The following is a 19917-nucleotide window of genomic DNA, read 5'->3' on the forward strand; positions in this document are numbered from 1 at the left end:
GAAACCGGAGCACCTGGAGTAAACCCACGCACACACGGGGAGGATGTACAGACTCCGCAGAGACAGTGACCCAAGCCGGAATCGAACCTGGGACCCTGGAGCTGTGAAGCGATTGTGCTATCCACAAGGCTACCGTGCTGCCCCGTTACGTAATGTCATAGGTGACATTAACATGGGAAAAAGGAAGAGTGAAGCATTTTCTTCCTTTATATCCTTAAAAATGAAACATTGCATTCGTTTAAACTTAAATATATGTAAAATCTGGAGCTTTTTGGCTGGTTTCCGTGGTCACTTAGTCTTGGGGAGGTGGTGACAAGCTAATGAGCCAGCACAGTGGATACCCGCTGGTAGTGAGAAGTAAAAACTGTGTTGTGAGTAGCAGACAAACAGCACTGCACAACATATCAGGTTTGGCAGGCAGGCAATTGTGTGAAATGGTGACTAAAGATATATCTGCCGATGTGTGACTGAATTCATGGCAGAGGCCAAGATAAGAAGAAATTAATTCATCTTCTATTTAATCTTCTTCAATGCATTAATGTTGGACTAAGCAGTGGCCACAGTCTACCCAAATGAAGGAGCCCCCCACATAACTTGGCTGATCAAATCAGTGCCATTTACGTTTTGTGTTTTAAATGTTTTTTGATGATGATTCACAATAAGTGCATATTTGAATGGAAGACGCCATCATCAGAGGCTGGTGTGATTCAGAACTGTGTTGTCAAATCAGACAATTGTTTCTTCCATTTATGCACATGAATTTTTAGACATTTTCATTGTGTTGTCCAGTCCTAAGCTCCTCACCACTTTCCCAATTTCCTGACACATTTGTTTGAAAGCAAAATGGGGCCAGTAAGTCTGTCATCGCCTGGCTTATGAAATAAACTCATCACCAATTGAAGCAATGGTGTGAAATACCATTCACAACTCAAACAAGCACACTTCCTCTGTTGGATCATGTCATCACACCATATGAGGGTGTTTGCTAGCTGACAGAGAACAAGAACACTAAAATTTGGCAAAAAAAACTTCAATGAAGAATAATGAAAACATCATCCTTTCAATGTTTTAACTATTCAAAACTGCAACTTCTCAAATTTAATTTCAATTGTGATTTAAATTGTTGTCAACCATAACCCTGAACCAGCTAGCAAGGCACTTCACCCCAGTTGCGTTTAGTCAGAAATTTCTAAAGACAGCAGGCAGTATGGTTGAGTGTGAAAATGCATTAAATCATGCTAATAATTTAGTCATACTGTCAGGTAATATTTTGCTGCCAGCAGTGTTGAAGTGCTGACAACAGGGACACATTTACTTAATTTCCTCTGCATGCAACAATTATAAAAATTGCACAATATCATTGTTCACTGAACAAGTTGCACACAATTTTGTAAGAGTGGCTTTGGTGGGCACGTTCATAAGAATATTGCAGCAAATAAATAAACAAAAATGAACATGAGCTGCTTTATAGTCAAGAGCTTTTTCTGTTCAGAATGTAATCATATCCAATTTTGGCAAAACCTCTCGTTAAAGCCATTGTTAAAATATTGAAAAGAAACCATTCAGGTTTTCTTCCTTAAAATGAATTAAGACCCCTCTCAGAGTCTGCCTTCTACAATCCCATGTTGCTGCTACCTGCCCAAATTAATCCCATTTTCCTGCTTCCCTTATTAAGTATTTTTTTATTATCCATTAACTGTACAAGTTTTAATCTTGCAGAAAGTTCAAAACCTTATCAGTAGGCCCAATGTGCTTCACAATTAGTTGTCAATTTTGAAGTTTAGATATTTACCACTTATGGTAAACCTTTCTACATTCCAATCACTATATAATAATAATAATCTTTATTGTCACAAGTAGGCGTACCATAACACATAAATGAAGTTACTGTGAAAAAGCTCCTAGTCGCCACATTCCGGCGCCTGTTTGGGTACACAGAGGGAGATTTCAGAATGTCCAATCACCTAACAAGCACGTCTTTTGGGACTTGTGGGAGGAAACGAGAGCACCCAGAGGAAACTCACGCAGGCACAGGGAGGACATGCCGACTCCGCACAGACAGTGACCCAAGCCTGAAATCGAACCTGAGACCCTGACGCTGTGAAGCAACAGTACTAACCACTGTACAACCATGACACCCACGGCAGTATATGAAAGATGTTTCTTAAAATTTCCCCCTTTGTTATGTATTTAGTATTTATGTTGAGATTATGGTTTTTTTTACCTTTGTTTCCACTTGTAGACAAAATAATCAATGATTGACATTGCATAATGTTTAATATCTCTATGCATTTGCTAGATGATTTGTACTGTTTTTCTAAGGCCGATACTTTCCTGACACAATTTGATTATGGAAGTATAGCAGGAAAAGGGGAGACCTGCAGTGTATTCCAATCATACAGTGCATATGAACCAGAAGCAGAAGCAGGCCATTTGGCCCTTCGAGCTGCTGTCTCATTCAACAAGATCATGGCTGATCTGAATATTGCCTCAACTCCACTCTCCTTCCTGCTCCAATAATCTTTGTGTCGTAACCAGCACAGGACTTACAGAGTGGCAACAATTAGACTCCCCGTTAACCACACCGAATATGAGCTCCCCCGTTAAAGGGGCGAGGAAATCTAAATCATGTGCCATTGGCTCTTGTGTAAAGTCGGCCGGTTTTGGTAATGACGGAAGGAGATCCGGCAGGGATCTTCCGGGTAGTGTATATAATAGTTTATCGGAATAAAACTTTGTTTCCTTTTAACGACTCGGTGTGGACTCCTTCCGGTCTGTAAAACCTTGACTCCCTTGTAGATCAAAAGTCTGTAAAACTCAATCTTGAATATCCATCTGAACCTTCATTGCTCTTGGAGTAGAGAATTCCAAAGATTAACAATCCTCTGAAAGAGTATTTTCTCATCATCTCTCTTTTTAAAAGGAAGACCACTTTATTGTGAAACTATGCCCCTAGTTCTAGATTGCTCAAGCCCCCTCAGAATCTTAAATGTTTCAATAAGGTCACCTCTCATTCTTCTAAACGCCAGTGTGACTAGGCTCTATCTACTCAGATTTACCTCATAAGATAAAGGTCGGAATTCAATGTCTGTTCACGCCGATGGGATTCTTCAGTCCAACTACAGTGTATGGCGTTTTGGCTGAATGCCAAATTCCCCGTTCTCTCTGGCATTGCTGGCAGGGCAAACTCGGATTGGAGAATCCCGGCCACACCCTTCATCCCATTAATCAACCTAGTGAATCATCTCTGAATGTCTTGCATTGCAAGTATTTCCCTTCTTAAATAAGGAGACCAAAAGTATACACAGTACTCCGGGTGTGGTATCACTAATGTCATAGAATCACTACAGTGTAGAAGGAGGCCATTCGGCCCATTGAGTCTCCACCGACCCTCCGAAAGAGCACCCTACCTAGGCCCAATCCCCCGCCCTATTCCCGTGTCCCCACTTAATATTTAGACACAAAGGGGCATTTTAGAATGGCCAATCTGCCTAACCTGCACATCTTTGGACTCTGGGAGGAAACCGGAGCACCCGGAGCAAACCCACGCAGACACAAGGAGAATGTACAAACTCCACATAGAAAGTCGCCCAAGATCGGATTCGAACTCGGGTCCCTGACATTGTGAGACAGCAGTGCTACCCACTGTGCCATTGTGCCTGTACAACTGTGCCAAGACTTCCCTAATTTTTTCCTTTTATCCCTTTGCAATAATGGACAACATTACTCACGCCTTCCTATGTACTTGTTCTATCTGCATACAAATATTTTTTGATTCAAATACTCAGATCCCCCAGTATTGCTGCATTCTACAGTCTCTGAATTGAAATAATATTTTGTTTTTGTAGTCTTCCAGTCAAAGTGGAAAACCACACATTTCCCCGTATTATATTCCAACCACGCGTCAGCTGTCGCTTATCTGCCAGTACTCTTGCCTTTGAATCCGAGGGTTTCTAGGTTCAACTCAACTCAACTCAGAGCCTGAGGACAAAAATCATGGTTGGCACTCCAGTGCACTACTGTGTGAGTGTTGCAATGAAGAGGTAGCATCCCCAAGGTGAGATGTTAAACCAAGGTTTGATCTGCCTGATTGAGTGACTGTAGGAGATCCCATGCGCTATTTCCAAGAAGAGAAAGGGAGTTATCCCTGGTGTCCTGGTCAATGTTTATCCGTCACTCAACATGACACAACAGATTATTAGGTTATTATCACATTGCTGTTTGTCCAAGCGTGTTGTGTGCAAATTGTATGCTAGGTTTTCTACATTATATATGGTAGGGGGCTGGTTTAGCTCAGTTGGCTGGACAGATGGTTTGCAATGCAGAGCAAGACAAAGCACAGATTAAATTCCCATACCGCTGGAGGTTATTCATGAGGCCTTCTCAACCTTTCCCCTCACTGAGGTGTGGTGATCCTCAGATTAAATCAGCTCTCCCTCTCAAAGGAAAAAGCAGCCGATGGTCATGTGGGATATGGTGACTTTACTATTAGAATGGTGACTGCCTCTCGAAATAATAAATAGTTCATTCATTTGAGATGTCTGGTGATTGGGAAATGTGCTATTTGAGTGCAGATCTTTCTTCCTTTTTATTGGCCAAACATTTGCCCACTCACTAACACCATAAGATTATAAGATATAAGAGCAGAATTTTGCCATTTGGCCCATTGAGTCTGCTCCGCCATTCAATCATGGCTGATGAGTTTCTCATCCCCATTTTCCTGTTTTCTTCCCATAATCCTGATCCCTCTATTAATCATGAAACTATCTATCTCTGCCTTAAGACACTCAGTAACTTGGTCTCCACAGCCTTCTGCGGCGATGAGTTCCACGATTCACCACCCTCTGGCTGAAGAAATTCCTCCTCATCTCAGTTTTAAATGCTCATCCCTTCAGTCTGAGGCTGCATTCTTGGGTTCTAGTCTCTCCTACTAGTAGAAACATATTTTCCACATGCATTCTATTTAAGACTCTCGTATTCTGTAAGTTTCAATGAGATACCCCTCATTCTTCTAAACTCAGAGTCCTCAATTGCTCCTCATATGACAAGTCCTTCACTCCCAGGATCAATCTTGTGAACCTCCTCTGGACACCCACCAAGGCCAGCACATCCTTCCTTAGGTACGGGGCACAAAACTGCTCACAATGCACCAAATGGAGCCTGACCAGGGCCTTATACAGCCTCAGCAGTCTATCCCTACACTTGTATTCTAGCCCTTTCAAAATGAACATTAACATTGCATTTGCTTTCCTAACTGCCAACTGAACCTGCACGGTAACCTGAAGAGAATCCTGAACTGAGACTTCTAAGTCCCTTTGTGTTCAGATTTCCGAAGCCTTTCCCCATTTAGAAAATAGTCCATGCCGCTATTCTTCCTGCCAAAGTGCAGAACCTCACACTTTTCCACAATATATTCCATCTGCCATTTCTTTGTCCACTCTCCTAGCTTGTCCAAATCCCTCTGCAGTCTCCCTGCTCCCTGAACACTATCTGTCCCTTTACATATTTTGTATCCTCTACAAAGTTAGCAGCAATGCCCTCAGTTCCATCTTCCCGATTGTTATTGTATATTGTAAATAGTTGTGGTCGCAACACTGACCCCTGTAGAACATCACTAGTCACCGGCTGCCATCCTGGAAAAAACTCTTTAACCCCCATTCTCTGCCTTCTGTTCATCAGCCAATTCTCTATCCATGCCAGTATCTTGCACCTAACATCATGGGCACTTATCTTATTCAGCAGCCTCCAGTACGGCAACTTATTAAAGACCTTCTGGAAATCCAAATGGATCACGTCCAATGGCTCTCCTTTGTCTAACTTCCTCATTGCCTCCTCAAGGAATTCTAACAGATTTGTCAGGCATGACCTCCCCTTGTCAAAGCCGTGCTGACTCAGTCCTATTTTATCATGCACTCCCAAGTACTTCACAATCTCACCCTTAATAATGGACTCTAAAATCTTATCAATGACTGAAGTCAGGCTAACTGGCCTATAATTTCTTATTTTCCGCCTCCCTCCCATCTTAAACAGTGGTGTTACATTAGCAATTTTCCAGTCTTCTGGGACTCTCCCTGACTCCAATGATTCCTGAAAGATCACCACTAATGCCTCCACAATCTCCTCCGCTTTCTCCTTCAGATGGGGTGTAGTCCATCCGGTCTGACTCATTTATCCACCTTCAAACCTTTCAGTTTCCCCATCACCTTCTCAGTGATGGCCACTATACTCACCTCAGGCTCTCCATCAGGAGACAACAAGACTGCTTCGATGAGAATGATCTGGAGATCCAGGATCTCCTTGATTGCAAAGGCAAGGCGTCTTGAACTGGCAGCTCCAGCAAAACCCGAGTGAGAGGAAACAAGCCTACAGGCAATTGAAGGCTGAGGTGCAACAAAGAATTTGTGATCTAAAGATCAGATGGTGGGTGGAAAGAGTGCAGGACACTCAGCAACTCGCTGACAACCATGATGTGCGAGGCTTCTTCAGCGCACTTAAAACCATGTACAACCCGAGTACCCAGGGACCCACCGCACTGAGTGCCAAACTGGAGAGGCGTTCATCAAAGACAGAGGCAGTCAATGCCCGCTGGAGCAAGCTGAAAAGAACACTTTGAGTACCCCTCAACCAAAACACAGGCTTTGACGCAAGTGCTCTCGATACCATCCCGCCACCATCTCAATGCAAGCCCAGCTCGCCGTGAGGTCGAAAAAGCCATCTGACAGCTGAAGAGCAACAAGGCCTCTGGTGCTGATGGAGTTCCCGCAGAAGTACTGAAATGCAGCGGAGAGGCACTCATGACAGGAATCCACAACCTCATCATCCTTGTCTGGAAGAAAGAGAGCATGCTGGGTGATCTCAGAGATGTCTTAATTGTGACCATCTTCAAGAAAGGAGGCAGGTCCAACAGCTGAAATTACAGAGGGATTTCCTTACTCCCCGCCACAGGAAAGAGCATCACGAGAATCCTCCTCAACCGCCTCCTCCCGGTGGCTGAAGAGCTCCTCTCTGAATCTCAGTGTGGCTTCAGCCCATCAAGAAGCTCAATGGACATGATCTTCAGAGTGCGACAAATCCAGCAAACGTGCAGGGAACAGCATCAACCTCTGTACATGACATTCTTCAATCCCGCGAAGGCCTTTGACTCTGTCAACCATGAGGGATTGTGAAACATCCTCCTCAAATTCGGCTGCCTGCAGAAATTTGTCACCATTCTCTGCCTCCTTCACGACACATGCAAGCCGTGATCCTCAGCAACAGAACCACCACAGACCCACATGCAAACTGGGGTCAATCAGGGCTACATCGATACACCAACGCTCCTCTCCATCTTCCTCACAGCAACACTCCACCCCGTCACCCTGAAGCTCCCCAATGGAGTGGAGCTAACCTACTGGACAATTGGGAAACTGTTCAACCTCCGACAGCTCCAGGCCACGACCATGACCACCCCAAACTCTGTTATCAAGCTGCAGGATGCAGTGGCCGAGCTACAAACCATCATTGATACATTCAGCAAGTCATATGAGAGAATGGGCCTCAGACTAAACATCCGGAAAACAAAGGTTCTCTACCAGCCTGCTCCTGCCACACAAATCTGCCCACGGCCATCAAGATCCACTGTGAGCCCTTGGACAAGGTGGATCATCTCCTATACCTTGGGGGCTTCCTCTTGGTGTGAGCAGACACTGACGGCGAAATCCAGCATTGACTCTAATGTGCCAGTGCAGTCTTCAAATGTCTGAGGAACAGAGTGTTCAAAGACCAAGACCTCAAATCCAGCACCAACCTCATGATCTACAGAGCGGCCACACTCCAGTAAGCATCAGAAACATGGACAATGTACAGTAAACACCTCAAATCCTGGGAGAGACATCGCCAAAAGGTTGCCTCCACAAAATCCTGCAAATCCATCGGCAGGGTAGGCCTCCCAATGTGAGTGTCCTTTCACAGGCCAATATCCCCAGTATCGAGGCACTGGTCCCAAAACAAGTGTTCTACTCAGAGCTCTGCAATGGAAAGCGATCTCTAGGATGGCAGAGGAAAGGTTGCAAGGACACTCTGAAAGCCTCCCTAAATACCATAGTGGGCTAGATCTCGAATAACGATGAGTCAGAATACAGGAGGGAGATAGAGAACCTAGTGGAGTGGTGTAACGACAACAATCTCTCCCTCAATGCCAGCAAAACTAAAAGCTGGTCATTGACTTCAGAAAGCAAAGTACTGTACACACCCCTGTCAGCATCAACGGGGCCGAGGTGGAGATGGTTAGCAGTTTAAAATTCCGAGGGATACACAGCTCCAAAAATCTGTCCTCGTCCACCCACGCCGCGCTACCACCAAGAAAGCACAACAGCGCCTATACTTCCTCAGGGAACTAAGGAAATTCGGCATGTCCACATTAACTCTTACCAACTTTTACAGATGCACCATAGAAAGTATCCTATCTGGCTGCATCACAGCCTGGTATGGCAACTGCTCGGCCCAAGACGGCAAGAAACTTCAAAGAGTCGTGAACACAGCCCAGTCCATCACATGAACCTGCCTCCCATCCATTAACTCCATCTACACCTCCCACTGCCTGGGTAAAGCAGACAGCATAATCAAAGACCCTTCCCACACAGCTGACTCACTCTTCCAACTTCTCCTAATGGGCAGCAGATACAAAAGTCTGAGAACACGCACGAACAGACTCAAAAACAGCTTCTTCCCTACTGTTACCAGATTCCTAAAAGACCCTCTTATGGACTGACCTGATTAACACTACACCCTTGTATGCTTCATCCGATGCTGGTGTTATCTAATTACATTGTGTACCTTGTGTTGCCCTATCACGTATTTGCTTTTATTTCCTTTTCTTTTCATGTACTTAATGATCAGTTGAGCTGCTCGCAGAAAAATACTTTTCACTGTACCTTGGTGCACGTGACAATAATTTTTAAAAAGAACAACATCCCCATCGACACATGGGAATCGCTTGCCTTAGAATGCACAAACTGAAGAAAATGTATTGCCAATCATCTTCAGCATCGTAGGCTGGAACACACGGAGGCTAACTGGAAGGAGAACACAGAATCGAGAACATCCTACCTACCCACTTCATCAAACACCATTTGTCAAACCTGTGGCAGACTCTGCAGATCCAGGATGGGGATTTTCAGCCACCACAGAACCCACCTCCCTGGAGTGGAAGCAAGTTATCCTCGATGCTGAGGGACGGACCAAGAGCCAAGACAGAAGAGACACTCACTTCTGCCCCCTGACTCGCTTGATGTTCTGGGGTTGGGTTCTCCAAGAATGGAGCTGGATTCTCCAAAAATTGATCTATGTCCCCACGCCAGCGTAAAAACCTTTTTTAAAAACGTCAAGAGCGATGCTCATACCTCCAGGGGGCTGGCAGGGCCCCGGAGTGCATCTCACAGCTCTGGCTGCTGATACAGGTCCCCGCACTTCCAGTCGGGAGTCCGCGCATGCGCACGACAGCGGCTGCGCCACGTGTGATGATGGACTTGGACTGCGGACCGACATCGAGACTGTAGGCCCCCCCGAGATGGCGCGCGCCCTCAGATCTGAGCCGGCAGAATGCAGCCCTGGCTGCCCATAAAGCCCCCCCCCCCCCGGGTGATCGATCCTCCTGCCCCCACCAGGGTGGCCGCGGACTGAATCCTCAACCGCCACCCGATGTTCCCGATGGCCAATACGTGGTTAGAACCACGTCGTCGGGTACTCATCCAGTTTTGCCCGGAGAATCGCTGGGGAGTGAGGCCTCTGTAAATAGCCCCCAACCATGCTGCGTAATCGGCATGGGATCTATTCTCCGGGGATTTCCGTGTAAAAATCGATTCACCGCCCCTACGTCAAACGCGATTTTGGTGCGGGGCTGCAGAGATTCCCACCCCTGATATCCCACTGGTGTGCTCCACCGTGAAGATTGATGGAAAATAACTATTCAGTTCCGCTGCCATTTCTTTGCTCCCCATTACTATTTCTACAGCCTCACTTATCTAACGTACATTATTGCCCCTCTCTGACCTTTTATAGATCGAGGAAATCTTTTGCAATCTTCTTTTATATTATTAGCTAGCTTAAACTTGCCTTCTCCTCCCCTTGTTGTTTTGTTAGTTGTCCTCTGCATGATTTTAAATCCTCTGACTTTCCACTAGTCCTCCCCACATTGTCTACTTTTTCTTTTGCTTTAATGCTGTCCCTGACTTCCCTTGTCAACCATGGTTGCCTCATCCTCCCCTTAGCATATTTACTCCTCCTTGGGACCCCACCTAACCTTTGGACACAGAGGAGAAATTTAGCATTGCCAATCCGACTGACCAGAGATTCGCCAGGACTCTGGTAGCAGCTTGATTCAGGTGAAGACCATTCCATCCGAACAGCTCCCTGTTTTCCCAGTACTGGTATCAATATCCCATGTATTCAAACCTATTTCTCCCATACATACCTTTGAGCCCCATATTTACATATTTAATCTTATTGACACTGTGCGAATTAGCTCGTGCCTCATGTAGTAATCTGGAAATTCTTACCTTTTTGGTTCTGCTTTTAAATTTTGCCCCTAGCAGCTCTTGTCCCTCCATCAGAACCTCTATCTTTATTCTAACAATGTTGTTTGTTCCCACGTGGACCATGAGAACTGGATTTTTACCCTCCCTCTCCCCGTTACTCTGCAGAACCAGATGAGATATCCAGAACCTGAGCACAAGGTAGGTACAACCACCTTTGGGACTCTCAGGTCAGGATTCTCCCATTCGGCGGCAGACTGTCCACACCGTAGGAAACGCCGTCGCATTTCACGACTGTGTTAACGGGTCGATGGGAGTTCTGGCCCCTACTGGGGGCCAGTACAGTGCTGGAGCGGTTCATGCCGCTCCAGCCTACCATCCCGGCGCGAATTGTACGCCACCGGATCCGCGCATGCGCAGTGACGCCGGTGCCAACCCGCGCATGCGCGGTGGCCTCCTTCAACGTGCCGGCCCCAACGCAATATGGCATGGGAGTTCACGGGCTGGCGCGTAAGAAAATAGATCTGGGGAGCGAGAGGCCAGCCCGCCGATCGGTGGGCCCTGATCTTTTGGGCCAGGCCCCATCAGATGCACCCCCTGGGGTCGGAGCCCCTCACCCCCCACCGCACAGGCAGCCCCCCCGACCCTGCGTGCAGAGTTCACGTCAGCTGCGACCAGGTGTGGACGGTGCTGGTGGGACTCTGCCTATTTAGAACGGCCGCTCGGCCCATCCGAGCCAGAGAATCGCATGCTGGCGTCGGGGCAGCGTGGTGAGGGTGCGGGGATTCTCTGGCCTGGCGCAGTGCTGGGAGAATCCCGCCCTCGATCTTGGTCGCAGAGAACAGTGTCTATGCCCCTAACCATACGATCCCAGATTATGATGACATTTCTTTTTTCTCCCTCCACTTGAATGGCTCCATGCACCACAGTGCTGCGGTCAGTTTGCTTACCCTCCCTACACAGGGAGCAAGAATCTTGAACTTGTTGGACAAAGACAAGGGCTGAGGTTCCTGAAACCACACCTCCTGGATCCCTCCACCTACCTCACTCATAGTCACATGCTCCTGTGCCTGACTACTGGGCAAATTCAAGGTAGTTAATGTAATGGATGTGACTGCCTCTTGTAACACAGCATCCAGGTAACTCTCCCCCTCACTGATGTGTCGCAGCATCTGAAGCTCAGACTCCAGCTTATCAACTCTGAGCCAGAGTTCATCAAGAAACCAACACTTACAACAGACATGGTCACTTGGAACCATAATGGGGTCCACCAGCTCCCACATTTTGCAGGAACAACACGTCGCCTGACCCTGAAACCCTATTTTATTTAATTTGTTGAAAAAAAATTTCCAGCTTGCTTTTAGTCTATCTGATCTGTAGAAGATTTCTGTTTTTGCCTTTTACCTTCAATCAGAAAGCAACTTCGAATAGATCATGCAAATGAGCAGTTATTTACCAGCCAATGAATTCATAAACCTCTGCCGTCACTCTTGGATTGTTTTTCAAACTCAGCCCATTGCCCAGAGGTATCACTGTCAGCTCCTGCTCTTTTTAAATCTCTGCACATATTATCCCCAGCACATTGAGCGGTCAAACAGCAGGAAAACTAACATCAGAGGATGAACTGTAGATGTGGGGGGAGGGCAAGGGGGAAGCAAAGAGGAGAAAGGTGAATAAAAGGTGGATAAGATTGGGGGGGGGGGGGTTAAATATATATTAAGAAAAAAAGAAATGGTAAACAACAGTTAAAATGAAATGAGATGAAAACAAATGGGTCGAGGTGGGGTAGAGCTGATCATCTAAAGTTGTTGAATTCGATGTTCAGGCCAGAAGGCTGTAGCGTGCCTAACCGGAAGATGAGATGTTGTTCCTCCAGTTTGCGTTGAGCTTCACTGGAACATTGCAGCAGGCCATGAACAGACATGTGGGCATGGGAGCAGGGTCTTTTGTTAAAACGGCAAGCAACAGGAAGTTCAGGGTCCTGAATACGCACAGACCGAAGATGCTCAGCAAAGCGATCACCCAGTCTGCATTTTGTCTCTCCGATATAGAGGAGACCACATTGACCTTTCACATCTTTTGTCCTCTCTGGGGACTGCCATTAGCACTCTTTCCCCTTGGCTTCTGTGGCCATTAGCTCCCGGTTTCCTTGGGTTTCTGTGGCCATGACTCATCTTTCATTCTCACTCCACAGTATAAATATTTCCCACTTTCTCTATCTGTTAGCTTTGACAAAGAGTCATCGGACTCGAAAGGTTAGCTCCTTGATCTCCTTACAGATGCTGCCAGACCTGCTGAGATTTTTCAGCATTTTCTCTTTTGTTTCAGATTCCAGCATCTGCAGTAATTTGCTTTTATCCAATGTGATTATGATGCCTTCGGAGGGGCAGGAGTTGGAGGTAGTTGTGTCGATGGATGTGAAGAAAGTATTTGATCGGGTGGAGTGGCAATAGCTGTAGGAGGTGCTGGGCGCTTTGGGTTCGGGCAGGGTTTGTGGATTGGGTCCAGCTGCGATACAAGGCATTGGTAGCAAGTGTGCAGACGAACCGAGTGGGTTTGGGATATTTTGGGCTGCATCAGGGGATGAGACAGTGGTGCCCACTCTCCCCTTTGCTCTTTGCTCTGGCAATAGACCCACTGGCAATGGCGTTTAGGGCATCGATGGATTGGAGCGGGATTGTGTGGGGAACTGCCATGATAGGGTCTCACTGTATGCTGATAACTTGCTGCTATACATTTCGGACCCATTGAGCAGCATTGCGAACATTTTGGAGATTATGCAGGAATTTGGCCGGTTCTCCAGGTACAAGTTGAATACGAGAAAGAGTGCGGTGTTCCCGATTGAGACTAGAGGGCAGGAGAGGAGATTAGGGGAGATTCAGGGTGGTGGGGGCAGGCTTTTGAACTTGGGAATCCAGGTGACAAGGAGTTGGGCACAGCTGCACAAGTTGAACTTGACTCGTTGGTGGAGAGATGCAGGGAGGTGGGGTGTGCTGGCAGTGTGGGTGCAGACAGTGAAAATGACAGTGCTGCCACTGTCTGTGTTTCAGAACCTCCCGATCTTCGTCCCAAAGCCGTTTTTCAAAAAGGTTAATGCACTGATCGCGGGGTTTGTGTGGGCAGGGAAGACCCTGTCGGTTAGGAGAGTCTTCCTGGAGCGGGGATCTGACATTGCCGAACATGATAAATTACTAATGGGCAGCGAACATTGTTATGGTTAGGAAATGGGTCATGGGGGAGGGATCGGCGTGGGGACGGATGGAGGCGGCATCATGTAAGGGAACATGTTTGAGGGCTTTGTTGTCGGCACCTCTGCTGTTCTCACTGGCCAGGTACTCCGTGAGCCCAGTGGTAATGTCGGCACTGTGGGTGTGGGGGCAGTGGAGGCAGCATTTGAGACTGGAGGATGCCTCGGTGTGGGCACTGATCTCTGATAACCATAGGTTTGCGCTGGGGAGGGTGGATGCAAGATTTTGGGGGTGGCGGCAGGCTGGATTGAGTGATTTTGTGATCTGTTCACAGGGGACAAATTTGAGACGTTGGAGGACCTGGGGGAAGAGTATGAGTTGCCCAGGGGGAATGGTTTCTGGTACCTGTAGGTCTGGGATTTTGCAAAGAGGGAGGTGTCATCCTTTCGTGGACTGCCGCCCCTGGGGTTGCAGGACAAGGTACTGTCTAAGGATGACAAAGGGGAGGGGAAGGTGTCTGAGGCCTACAAGGAGTTGATGGACTGGGAGGGGGCCCTGGTGGGGAATATAAAATGCAAGTGGGAGGAGGAGCTGGGAGAGGAGGTGGAGACAGGGACGTGGGCTGAGGCCCTGCAGAGGGTGAATGCGTCCTCATCGTGTGTGAGGCTAAACCTCATTCAGTTTAAAGTAACATGGGCTGGTTTAGCATACTGGGCTAAATCGCTGGCTTTGAAAGCAGACCAAGGCAGGCCAGCAGTACGGTTCAATTCCCGTACCAGCCTCCCCGAACAGGTGCCGGAATGTGGCAACTAGGGAATTTTCACAGTAACTTCATTGAAACCTACTTGTGACAATAAGTGATTTTCATTTTTTTCATCGGGCATATATGATGGTAGTATGGATGAGTAGGTTTTTTGAGAAGGTGGAGAATAGGTATGGCAGCGGACGGGTGTTGGGGGGGGGGGGGGGCACAAAGCACGTCCATATGTATTGGGCATGTTTAACGTTGAGGGGGTTCTGGCAGGGGTTCACGGATGTAATGTCCGAGGTGCTCGGGGTAAAAGTGGCCCTGAGTCGAGAGATGGTGATTTTCGGGAGTCCAGAGGGTGAGAGGGGCTGATGTCTTGGCCTTTGCCTCCCTGATAGCCTGGAGACGGATTTTGCTTGGGTGGCGCACTTGAAAGCTGAGTATGGTGGAATCCCTGAGGTTGGAGAAGGTCAAGTTCATCCTGAGGGAGTTGGTCGAGGGGGAATGGGGTGTAAGAGGGTTAAAATGGGGTCGGCAGGATAGGGGAAGGGGACGGTATTAGGGGAGCAGGGAGGAAATTGGGGGTTAGTTGTTTATAATGTTGTACGGTTTTTCTGCTTTCGTTTGTATATATAAAAATACTTTGAATAAAATATTTTAAAAAACAAAGGTTCTGCTGCCCATGCCTTACTTTAGAATTTGCCAGCACTGTTCACACATATTTATAATCTTCCTTTTAAATTAATTAAATCTAAGCTGCCTACTCACCTTGTTGCTTCTGTGCTCTAGTTCATATCCCCAGTTGCAGAATTTGTAATTATATTAAGCAATCTATTACAATTATGATTCAGATTATCTATATAGAACCATTGACACTGTAAAAGTATTTCCTGAGTCGTCCTGTCTCCATTGGGAAGATTTCCAATTTCCTTAGTGTCTCATGGTAACTCTGGTGGCTAATTTCTGGGATCAGTTTAGTTTTTCATCGTGGAACCTTTTTGAAAATTGGGACGTTCTCACTGAAATACAGAGACGAGAACTGTACAGAATACCACAGATTGCACATTTTTGGAGCTTGGCCGGCAGTTTTGCAATGTTGCGCAGTAAGTCGTAAACATCATGCCCTCCTCCTCCAGGTAGTATGCCCTATGATTGCATTGGTGACCATGGATATCATAGAACATAGAACAGTACAGCACATAACAGGCCCTTCGGCCCTCGATGTTGTGCCGAGCAATGATCACCCTACTCAAACCCACATATCTACCCTATACCCGTAACCCAACAACCCCCCCCCCCCCCCCCCCCCCCCCCCCCCCCTTAACCTTACTTTTAGGACACTATGGGCAATTTAGCTTGGCCAATCCACCTAACCCGCACATCTTTGGACTGTGGGAGGAAACCGGAGCACCCGGAGGAAACCCACGCACACACGAGGAGGACGTGCAGACTCCGCACAGACAGTGACCCAGCCGGGAACTGAACCCGGGAACTTGGAGCTGTGAAGCATTTATGCTAACCACCATGCTACTGTGCTGCCCTTTAGAATTGTCCATGATTATGCTTGGCAAAATACTGCAGTGGTTTGCCGTTGCCTTCTGCGGTATGGCTGACCAGGAAACTCTCCCATTCTCACTGCTTGCCCTGAGGCATTTTGGAAGGATTTTCAGGCTGATAAGCAACGTGTGAGGCCACATTATGGACATACCTTCCATGGCCATCATTTCAGGGTTTCTGGCCCAGAGGCAGGGATGCTAGCATTTCTCCACCAGACCTTTACATACCTTGGCCAGAATTCTCCAGCCATTGAGATTCACTTTTCCCACCGTGGGTTTCCCGGTGGCCAATAGACCATAAGACATAGGAGCAGAATTAGGCCATTTGGCCCATCACGTCTGCTCTGCCATTCAATTGTGGCTGATATGTTTCTCATCTCCATTCTCCTGCCTTCTTCCCATAACCCCTGATCCTCTTATTAATCAAGAACCTATCTATCTCTGTCTTAAAGACACTGAATGATTTGGCCACCACAGCCTTCTGCAGCAAATAGTTCCACAGATTCACCACCCTCTGGCTGAAGAGATTCCTCCTCATCTCAGTTTTATAGGATTGACCCTTCAGTCTGAGGCTAGTTCTTCCTTCTGGTTCTAGTTTTTCCTTCTAGTGGAAACATCTTCTCCACATCCACTCTATCCAGGCCTCGCAGTATTCTGTAAGTTTCAATAAGATCCCCCCTCATCCTGCCAAACTCCAATGTGTACAGACCCAGAGTCCTCAACCGCTCCTCATATGACAAGCTCTTGATTCCAAGGATCATTCTCGTGAACCTCCTCTTCCTTAGATGCAAGGCCCAAAACTGCTCACAATACTCCAAATGGGGTCTGACGAGAGCCTGATACAGCCTCAGAAGTACATCTCTGCTCTTGTATTCTAGCGTGGGGAGTCTTCATTGGAAAATCCCATTGACAAGCGGCGGGAAGAGAGAATCCCACCACCAGCAAGCGGCGTGCCGCTGAGAAACATTCGGCTGGGGCACCGGAGAATCCAGCTCCATATATCATTCAAAACTCCTTCTAGTTAAAAGGAATTATATCACACTTTATCATGTCTCCAAGGAATATGTCAAAGCACTTCATGTTATTTATTGTTGAAGTGAATCACTGCTATTTTGACACACATGCCCCAACCAATTTTCACAGCAATATGCACCAGCAGCAGCAATTTAAAAATAATTAGCTGGTCTATTTTGTTGAAGTTGGTTGCAGATGAAATGTTGGCCAGGATATTGGGAACCTGACTGCCTTTTTTCAAGTAGTACATGGGATCTTTAAAATCCACTTGAAAAGGCAGCTAGAAGGTCAGGCTCAAATGAAGGATGACATTTCTGAAAATGCACCACCCCCTTACTACATTTCAAGTCCTGGAGTTAGATATTAGTACAATAAAATGTGTTTTCACGATTACAGCCATCAAGTGGATTTAGCATTATTTCAAATTGAAAACCTTTCTTTCTGATGTTCCTTTTGCTTTGAAAAAACTTTAGTTGAACCTTGCAAGAACCTTGGCAGCTGATATAGTGTGCTTCACAATCCAATGTTAACTTTGATAACAACACATGTTAGATTTCCTGGGCACTACACAGTTAATCAATATCTTAAGTGTTTAGGCTAAGGTCCAGTTGTGTAGGGACTGGAGAATTCCATGGTCTGCAAACCCGGCTTTAATAAAGGCTGCTCGCAGGTTAGGTTTTTGTTCTGGCAGCACCAGGCTAGATTGGCCGCCGCCTCCAGCACAAGTGCAGAGATTGCTGGGTGAAGAGGCGGGCTGGGTGGGAGGCCTACCTCTGTGCTACAGCACTCTGTTGATATTGAAAAAAGAATAAACTAAAAATATCCCTCCAGCCCTCACCTGCTTACCTGCTACACACACTTCCTATGCCCCATCAATGCCAAATTATGCCCCCTCATGCCCCTCTATCCATTCATTTGACTCCTCATACACACTTTGCCAACTCATTGCCCTTTATACCTATTCCATCTTAGTGCCAAGTCATGCCAACCTATGAATCCCACCCACCATCCTTTTCCCTAACCACCCCCATGTCAACTGACCTAGTATCCTTTGACAGGTCATTGACAGTTTTGATCAATTATTATTATTACCCTTGACAGCTTAACAGTTCTTTGACAGCTCGACATTCTATGACTGTTGGACAATTCTTTGATGTTACTTGTTAGCTTGACAGTTTCAATGTGTTTGTGCATAAAAAGTGCAATATCTAGCTCAGCTTAAACAAGCATAAAGGATATCTTGCCTCTCCCAAGGATGCCTTATCTCTCCCAATGGTGTGCTGAGACCATATCCTTACCTCTCAAAAGGATATCCAAACTAATCCACCAGTTCAGACTTCATCTTACCTGTTCTAATCTGCACATGTCGAGCTTCACGATGCTGGCTTAGCAAAATCTCACATCAGTGGAGGCATTTGGTGATTTAAATGGCCTATTGCCTCCGTAAACTGCATATGTGTGAACCTCAGCCCAAATTTACTCCCACCATTGTGAAAATGGAACAAGCTGTGCTCGGGAGCTGCACTTAGAATTTTTAGCCTCTCCGCTGTAGTGAAAATCTGGGGCGGAATTCTCTGAAGATGGGGCTGTGTCCCCAAGTAGGTGAGAAAACGGGCGCAAATCACTCCGTTTTGAAGGGGGCTAGCAGGGCCCTGGAGTTCCGTCTGCCGATACAGGGCAGTACTTACGGCCGCTGGTCCGCACATGCGCATGGCGGCTGCCTGCAGCGGCGGCCCCACGCAACATGGCGGGCCTACACAGAAAGCCAGCCCCCACAATATAGGCCCCCCGCCAGATTGCGTGTGCCCTGGCGCCCAATCGGATCCCTGGCCCGTCTGGAGCACCTCTTCACCCCCACCCCCAGCGAGGGATCCCCCACCCCTCACTAGGGTGGCCACGGCACTCTGAGCTCCCGCCAGGTGGAACCATGTCAGAACCACACCGGTGGGAACTCGGCCAGCTGCCAGCGGAGAATCGTCGCAGGGGCCGCTTTCAATGGCCTCCAACCAGCGCCGCGTCGACCCTGCGCGACTGCCGCCGATTCTCCAGTCTGCAGAGGGGAGGAATTAGGAGCAGTGGCTGGAAATATGCCGAAGAGATGAGTATTGTAAAGTGTAATTTATTTTCATATTGACTGACAACTAGCAAACATTATGTTCTAAAATGCCCACATCTATCTTTTATTTAAACGGCAGCCCTCTCCTTTCTCTTACACTCAGCACAAAACTATTATGGAAGATCTAGCAAGGTCGTGCCAGGGATGCAAAGCTTTGCTGGAGGCTTGGGTTGATGTACCTGATTTGCTGCACAGCTCATTTCACAGCACACAATTTGCCAGAAGAATCAGGCCATGCTAGTACAATATGGACCCGCTTTTAAATTCGTTTAATATTTATATCAGGATCCATACCAAATTTTGCAATTTCTTTTTTTTTAATAAACATTTTATTGAGGTATTTCTTTGGCATTGTAACAGCAACAAAATTAACAATGCACATAACAAGGAAAATATTAACATAGTGCAAATACCGCTTCCCACTCCCACAGGTCCTACCATTGCTTACCCCCCTAATCTATGCTTACCTAACCCCCTCCCCCCCTTCTGTTGACGATTAATTTTCTGCGAGGAAGTCGACGAATGGTTGCCACCTCCGGGCGAACCCTAACAGAGACGCTCTCAAGGCGAACTTAATTTTCTCCATACAGAGAAAGCTAGCCATGTCCAATAGCCAGGTCTCCGATTTGGAGTCCCTCCAAGCTAGTAATATGTGCCTCCGGGCTACCAGGGAAGCAAAGGCCAGAACATCTGCCTCTTTCTCTTTCTGGATTCCCGGATCCTGCGATACCCCAAAACTCACCACCTCTGGACTCATTGCCACCTTCATATTTAATACCGTGGA

The 19917-nt window shown here is 47.0% G+C and overlaps 1 protein-coding gene across 2 annotated transcripts in view; it reads left to right on the forward strand.

The window, feature by feature from the left end:
* The window catches only part of LOC119966423 (voltage-dependent L-type calcium channel subunit beta-2-like), a 461782-nt gene that overhangs the window by 3750 nt on the left and 438115 nt on the right, over positions 1–19917 (forward strand). The window lies entirely within an intron of this gene.

The sequence above is a fragment of the Scyliorhinus canicula genome, chromosome 5 (assembly GCF_902713615.1).
Source record: "Scyliorhinus canicula chromosome 5, sScyCan1.1, whole genome shotgun sequence".
Taxonomy (NCBI): Eukaryota; Metazoa; Chordata; class Chondrichthyes; order Carcharhiniformes; family Scyliorhinidae; genus Scyliorhinus; species Scyliorhinus canicula.